Genomic DNA, 8351 nt, shown 5'->3' on the forward strand with positions numbered 1-8351 from the left:
ATTGGAGAGATTAAAATTACAACCTACCAAAATTCCATCTCATTCCAGAAAGAATGGACATCATCAAGAATCAAACCAATAACAGACGCTGGAGTGACTGTGGGAAAAATAAATCCTTCTCAACTCTTGGTGGGAGTGCAGACTGTGCAACTTTTGTGGAAGTCAGAATGGACCTTCCACAAAAAGCTAGGATTAGAGATTCCTTTTGACCCATCTATTCCACTTCTAGGTATCATCCCAGAAAAATTATAAACATTATACCACAGTGATATATGTGCACCCATGTTTATAGAAGCACAATTTGTAACTGATAAATCTTGAAAACAACACAAATGCCCATTAACCATGGATAAAAAAGATGTGATTTTTATTCATTGGAATACTACTTATCCATAAAGATGGAAAAGTTTGACAGTTTTGTAGGTAAATGGGTGAGACTTGAGAACATAAGTGAAAAGAATCAGACTCTTGTAAATATTGTATTGCCTCCCTGGTGTGAGAAATTGAAAGAGTAAATAAAGTCTAAATGTATAGTAGATATTGCAAAATGGAAAGTAATTGTTTACATAGAAAAAGGAACTAGGATGGAGTAAAGGGGAATGGAAGGAAGGAAAGAGGAAGAAAAATGCAAGTTAATTATGCTATTAGTGTCACTTAGTTCATTGAAAAGGAAGGTTTATGCTAGTATCAACTGGAAAATTTTTAGTTCCATATCTTGTACTCTGAGTAACTATTTTGAACGTGGCAATATGAAATGTATTGTGTTGTTATTCTTCTACTATTTTTTCATGACTTTTTTTTACCTTTTCTTCAATAAAATAAAAAGAAAATTTCAGTGAACACTGTGTGGTGAAAGAAGTCATTCTAGAAGAACAATGTATTAGATTATTACAACAACATGACATTCTGTCATAAGCAAATTTAGAGAGACATTAAACATTATTGGTTCTAGGGGGAAAAGAAATGTTAATAAAAACTAAAACAGGTGATGTTTAGAAGAATGATTTTTTCTTTATTATATAGTAATGATATATGCATATCAATAAGCACTTGTAAAAATTCATAGACTAGCATAAAACAAAGTGCTAACACTAATGCAAACCATGGACTTTAATTGATAATCTATCAATTTGAACCCACAATTTTAATTATGTGCAATGCTAAGGCAAGATATTCATTATACAGGACACTGAACAGTAGATAGAAGGTAGCCTGGAATTGTGTACTATCTGTTTAGATTTCTGTAAATCTTAAAATTGCTCTAAAATGTCATTTATAGTAGTTTTCAAAATCTGTATTAAAATTTTTCAAGTATTTAAAAAAATTAAAAGCTCTATATGATAAACAGCTCCATTCAAACTAAATAACTTTATATTTTTCCATATTTCTTCTATTTATCTTAAAAATTGAAATCATTTTTACTGGTAAAAAAAGAATATGGAGACCTGAAGATTAAATACATCTGAAAGGTTACATAATTGATGAATAATAATATCAGAAATTAAACCTACATGTATCTGCTTCCGAGTAGTTTAACCATCCCTCCAGACTAAGAAGTCCATGGAGAGGTTCATGTAAGATGAAGTCAAGGGATTTAAAAAGGTGTGAAGCCAGATATCCCTCAGAGGGACAGTCTTAATATACAAATCTGAGCTTGGAAATCTTTTGGAGACTTCTCTGACATGGAGCATCATGGGATGCTGGGCAGTCTGGACATGAAGTCAGAAGAGGAGCATGATGCCCACCAAAGTTAGCTTGTAGAAAGAGGGGACTAATAACTCCTAAGACTTCCCTTGATTAATGGGTAACAGGAGCATGTTCAAGTGATTTCTGAGGCTGCAACAAGTACTCTCCTCACTGTGGCATGAGAAGCCTAAAGCAGATGATTAAGGTAAGAAAGCAATTTCTAATGATGAAACCTGATAGAACTGTGGGGGACCAGTGGCAGCTGAAAAGATAAGAAGTATGAAACATAAATGACCTTTATCTTGAGAATGCGGGGAGAGATATCCTAACCCCCTGGGGTGCAGCATCTCCACCCCAGGGTCAGTGATCTCTCCATGGAACATGTGGAGTGAGGCACATAAGTAGCCTCAGCTTGGTGTCGAACCTAAGGGGGCATTAGGGATGCACAGGTAGCCCACTGGTCTTTGTTTGGCAGCAGAGGTAGATTCCTAAGGGAGGGGGAGATAGAACTCCTTTGTTCCAGCTGAGGCTTTTTTAGTTACAGTGTCCAGCCTGGGCTAAAACCCTTTCATATTCCATCTTATGATTATTATGAAAAGGGGCAAAGACTTCTCTATTTAACTGCTTCCTGCTGGCAGAGGGCACTGTACTGAGGTCTAGGCAAGTTGATGGGATGATGGTTGATGCCCAGGTAGAAGCTGGTGCCAGGTATTTTAGCCAAGACAACTTCACTGGGGAATGCATGTAAGTTAGACTGGAAAAACAAAGAGACAAGATGTTATGAGGAGACATGGTATTGTCATATTTAAGAACCCAGGTGAGGTAGAGGGAAAGGTGCCTTTGATTGAGACATATCATTATATCAGGACCATGTTGAGGTAGAAACATTGTCACAATGAGGCAGAATTCTGAAAAATAAATGTGGGGTTAGGAGCAGAGAAGTTATAAGAGGTGCTTACTCCCCCATCTGAAAGGGTAAAAGTTAAAAGGGTTGAAGGTAAGGCTTGTCTCTGGTATGTATGATGTTGGGGTCTGTAGGAAATACTGTTAAGAGACCTGCTGTAAAAATGATCAGTAATAGAACATAAGAAATTAAGAACCAAAGTGGATAACAAAACATGACAACCTGTGAGTTGTGGCCATGAGGCCTCGGTAAGGCAGAGATGAGTAGGAAAAGGAGGTCAGATCCAGGGCCTGAGTGATGCGAAACCAGAATGGCAGTCTAGCAGCTATGATCACTGTCCTTGGAATGATTTGTTGTAACAGAACTTTAGCAAGTATATCAGCAGTTTTCCTTATTGTAGGAAAGGCTCTCATGTATCCTGAAAAAGTATAAACAAAGTGAGAAGACAAAATGTATCTGTCAGTCTTGACCAGGGTTGCCTGAGAAATTGGTGAATAAGAAAGGAAGGAGGTGGTCTTATATCACTGAGGAGAGCTTTACTAGTGATAACAGGTGGAAGCTGTTGAGGCCTCAGTGTGTCTAAGTCAGCCTGTATAAAAGGCATTTTAAGATTTAGGTCTGCGACCTGCACGAAATAGGCCCTGTTTGTAAATGGCATAGGTTGACCTCCAATACCCCGTCATAGAGATTGAGGACTTACTATAGCAGCCTGAAAACTCAGGAAGAACTCTGTACATATGGCCTATATGTCCACAAATATAGAGAACATTTTACCTGAGAGTTTAATGTGACTTGGACTCTGAGACGGACACCCACAAAGGGGGCTGTTGGTGCCCTGAACCCCTTCAGTCTTCAGCAGCAATTTTTGTCAGCAACAAATCTGGCAGTGTTAGCATTTTAGGATGGCTTACCCACTTTCTGGTGGCTAAGACAGTCCAGCAGCCCTGGAGTAAGGTGTCAAAGTATGCCAGGATGGGGCACTCTCTCTTGCCCAATGTCTTCTGCTGCATGTGAGTGTGGTCCGGGGTTGGGGGGTGGGCAGACAGTTTCACCTTGTGTAAGTTTGCCTGTGTCAGAACTCCAAGTGTCACAAGTGTTAAAATATGAAAAATCATATTAAGATCTCTATAAGTTTGAAGGTCAAGTTTTGCCTTTTTGTTTGGGACTTGGACTACAGTAGAATTAAGTAAGTATGCAGGAGTTTAATATATTTAACAGGGTATTTATAACCTTAGTAATGACTTCCCATAAGGAGGACAAGGTCCAGAGAACTTTATGAACTGACATATTATTTATGTCATATATATAAGGTTTAAGTTTGGCTTGTGCTGCAGTGCTGGTCCTGCTGCCCTTTTTGAGGGGCCTGTGTGGCATTTAAGATCAGAGAGCAGACTTTATCTGGATGGCACACAGCTTTTTTTTTTTTTTTTAGGGTGCCGTGTGGAATTAACAAATAAGGCTTTAGTCTGCCCAAAAAAGGCTTTAGTCTGCTCAAAAAGGCTTTAGTCTGCCCTTTCTTTTTTGGAGTATAATCTCATTTTAATGGAAACATTTTACAGTAAAGGTTTACCAATCTTATGAATAAATCTATCAAAACTGATCTAATACTGTCAAATTCTGAACACTTTTAATTATTTTGAAACCTGTTATTTGCAGTACTATGAACCAAGATAAATAAAATTTTGTTTCTCAGACAACATTAAAACTTTTAACAAAACTCTTGTCTTGGGACAGAGCTAGTGGTTTCCAGCAAAAAGGAATTTATAATTATCTGGATCTAAAACAAAATGTTCATCATAGCTGGGGCACATACACAAAAAAGGAAGCAGAAACAATCTGAACTTAATATTTGAAAACGTGAATACAGTGTCAGATCAGCAATGAGTTTATCAATTGTGCCTGTCTGCGGCAGCAGACAAGAGCGTGCCTGTAGAGAGAGCATCTCGCACTTGGGGGCGGGGGCTGGGACCTCTCTGGCATGCAGCCTGTAGGTGGAACACGCAGAGTGGGCAGGGTGAGTGTCAGGACACAGTGCACAGGGGCGGACTAGACTGCCCCCGGAAACGTGTAAGGCGGCAGCAACAATGGCACACAGGGGAGGAAGGGGCTGGGACGGCACACAGAAATGCACAAGGTGGAGGCGACAACGGCGCATGGGCGATGGGGGGCCAGTGCCAGCTGAAGCGGCAGGGCTGGGAGGTGGCCTGACGCAGCATGAAGCCGGGGCCTAGCTCCGGGAGGCACACAGCCAGCAGCTGCCAAATCACCACGTGGAGGAGTCGCTCACAGGGCATGCGCCTTAGTATTCGGCATTAAAGCTGAACCCACAGCGTGGATTAGGGCGCAGCATTAAAGCCTAACCATGCATGGACCTGGCCGCATGAGAGCTGAGACACCATGTGTGGAGTTGGGGGTGGCTGTGTGAAAGCCAAAAACTGCCTAAAGCCCAAAGCAGTTTTGCAGGTATCTCTTAACACTGTTTTGGTCTCATTTTTTATCTCCACGGGGAATGGGTTGGTGAGCACGGGAAACAAAGGGATGCTGGCAGCATGGCGGGGCAGGGGAAGCAGGGAGGAAAGGAGACACTGAGAAAGCTCTGAAAGGCTGCAAGGGAAGACGCTGTTATCTCTTTAAGTGTGGGGAAGGGGAGGGATCTGGAGGAGACAAAGGGACGGGGACACTGGCGGGAAAGGACACATTCCCCAAACGAAGGCTTAAAGATAGAGAGTTTTGTAAGCTTGTCAGCAGTGTGATAAGCCATAGATAGGTATGGTTTTGGGGGGGGACAGGAAGTGGTCCCCGAGATAAAATCTGGTGTGGGGTCTAGCCTATGGGCTAGATGAGGCAACGGGCCGTGGTCTGTCAAGCTTAAAGTCGTCATTTGTTTACTACAGACTAAACGGTTAATACGGCTCCAAACGCCTAATAATTGGCCATCACCAATATTATGAGTGGACTTTGCGTGGATTGAGTAACAACTCTGCTGTGATAACTTAAAAAGCTCTAAGAAACATGAGGGTCTCTCAGTATGGGCGGTCCAGAGTGGACACAGGCTGCCCAGAAAGACCCTGTCTTGGGCTGTCTCTGCCCGTGAGAACTTAGAAAGCTAGAAAGAACGTGAGGGCCTCTCACTGTGGGTGGTCCAGAAAACTCTGCCTTGGGCTATCCAAACCCAAAGGACATGAGAGATTTTTCAGTGTGGACACAGGTTTGCCCAGAAAGACCCTGCCTTGGGGTGAGGACATAAGAGCGTCACAGGAACCCACGGAAAGGGGGAGAAAACTCGCCTGGGCCTGGCCTAGTGGCAAACTCTGGAAGTTGCTCACCTGTGGTAAATTGGGTTGGTGTTGTTTGTGAACTGACAGTGACAAGCTTATGTAGGGAGCAGCGTGACCGCCCCATTGCTGCCTCTCTGTCTCTCTCTCCTATGGGCACATAATGCATCTGCCTACAGTAACCATAATCCTCTCCTGCTTACGTCATATACCTGGATGTGATGATGACCCTGTTGTATTCATCCCCCTAGCCTCTTCCTGTCCCACCAGCCCGCCCTAGGACTATAAAAGATGTGATCACTTTCTGAATAAATGAGGCTTGATCGGATTCTCTCGACTTGCGTCCATCTCTCTTTGTCTCCCACCCTGTCTTGTTTCATCCCCGTTCCCCCTCCAGGTACACCCCATGGATTGATCCATGGGCCAGATCAAGCTTACAGCTCCTTAGTGTAGAAGTGAGGAATCAATGCAGGATGCAGTCTGGTCCTGGTCCTGGTTCTGAACAGCAGGGGACTCAAAACTGGGAACCAGCCCCAGGAGTCTCTCATCTGCCATTCCCAGTCAGGGAACCATATGATAGAACTGTGGGGGACCGGCGGCGGCCAAAAAGATAAGAAAGATGAAATATAAATGACCTTTATTTTGAGAATGCAGGGAAAGACACCCCAGACCTCCCAGGGTGTGGCATCTCCAACCTGGGGTTGGCGATCTCTCCGTGGAACACGTGGAGTGAGGCACATAAGTAGCCTCAGCTTGGGGTGGAACCTAAGGGGGCATTAGGGATGCACAGGTAGCCCATTGGTCTTTGTTTGGTGCCAGAAGTAGATTCCTAAGGGAGGGGGAGATTGAGCTCCTTGGTTCCAGCAGAGGCTTTTTTAGTTACTGTGTCCGACCTGGGCCAAAACCCTTTCAAAGCCATTGTTAAGAAACTACTTATTGCCATCTGTCCACACCAAAGACTTTAATGGGCTTTGACAAATTTCAGAATGCAAAAGTTGATGATGGTCTCCATGACCCTGGCAGATATAAAGTTTCTGAAGCAGGTGAAACCATACTAGGACAAAGGTTTGCACTCTCAGATCATTATCTCAGCCACTGTGTTGGCAGTTGGGAAGAAGAAAGAAATCACTGTGACAGAGATGAAGAAAGATAGATTGGAGTAGGGGAAGCTTCTAGAGAAATATGCCATGGTGGCCCTGAGCTCCAAGTTGACCTCTCAGCAGGAAACCACTCACCATGATGGTGGTTGATACAAACAATCATGATGTTCAATGACTTGCTATAGTTTAAAATGATTGGAATTTAGAGAGCAGAAGTCTTATTGGCAGCTGGTGTTGCATTCTTGAATACTTTCTTTTTATCTGTGCTTGAAATGCAACTTCAAGAGTACAATAGTCCTGTGATTACCTTGTTAAATGCTGAACTTGAGCTAAAAGCGGAGAAGGATAATGTGGAAATCAGAGCTCAAACAGTTGAGGATTACCAAGCAATTATTGATGCCAAGTACAACATTATCTATGACAAGATAGAAAGTATTCATAATTTAGAGCCAAAATCATCTTGTCCAAACTCCCAATTGTAGATGTGACCACCCAGTAGTTTTCTAACAGAGATATGTTCTGTGCCAGGCAGGTGCGTGAGAAGAATCTGAAGAGAACAATCATGGCCTGTTGAGATTTGGATCAGACTCAGATTAATGTTCTGTGAGCAGATGTACTGGGCTTCTGCCACATGTTTGAGAAGACCTGAATTGGAGGCAAATGGTGTAATGTTTTCACTGCCTTCCCCAATGCCAAGACTTGCATCTTTGTCCTTCCAGCGTAGGGAAGAGACACAATAGTCACTAAAGGAAGGCCATCATGATCATCAGTAGGGCCATCAGAAATGACACGGTGATTTTTGTGGTGGTGCTACTGAGACAGAGATCTCCAACTATCTGCTGGATTAATTAATAACTATCCTAGGAAAATGACAGCTATTGATTGAAACATATGCTAAGGCCTTAGAGATTATCCCACACTTGCGATGTGACAAACATTCTCCCCAAGCTGTGGATTTGACAGACCCAGGGGATATGTGTAGTATAAGGTGAACTTCAACAATAGGAGGCTGCTGACAACTTTGAGGCCCTTCTGTGGGAGATGGCTGGTGTACACATTAATTCTCTGCCAGCAGCCTCTCAGCCTATACTACTGAGCCTTGTATTACTGATTTGAAAAAAAATACAGATCTGATCTTGCAACTGTCCTCCAAATTTCTCTCATGACTCTCAAAATTTTACAGCATTTAGGTCAAAGCAAAATCACCTTATTCTGAACAAAAAAGCAAGATATGTATATTTTCTTCCCAAACCGTATCCTCTACTATTTCATCATTTTCCCTGATGCAACTTCACTGGCTTACTGGTATCTGGCTTACTTTACCTTGACTTTTGCTCTTTCTGGTCACTAATATTTTCCCCCTCTATCCTTTTATCCGGTTAAATT

At 42.5% G+C, this 8351-nt stretch overlaps 1 pseudogene; it reads left to right on the plus strand.

Moving 5' to 3' along the window:
• Nucleotides 1-4987: 4987 nt before the first annotated feature.
• Nucleotides 4988-8081, plus strand: LOC100734306 (T-complex protein 1 subunit eta-like; annotated as a pseudogene).
• Nucleotides 8082-8351: the final 270 nt, after the last annotated feature.

The sequence above is a fragment of the Cavia porcellus genome, unplaced genomic scaffold (assembly GCF_034190915.1).
Source record: "Cavia porcellus strain 051 isolate PalLab524CR breed Dunkin Hartley unplaced genomic scaffold, mCavPor4.1 scaffold_12, whole genome shotgun sequence".
Classification (NCBI taxonomy): Eukaryota; Metazoa; Chordata; class Mammalia; order Rodentia; family Caviidae; genus Cavia; species Cavia porcellus.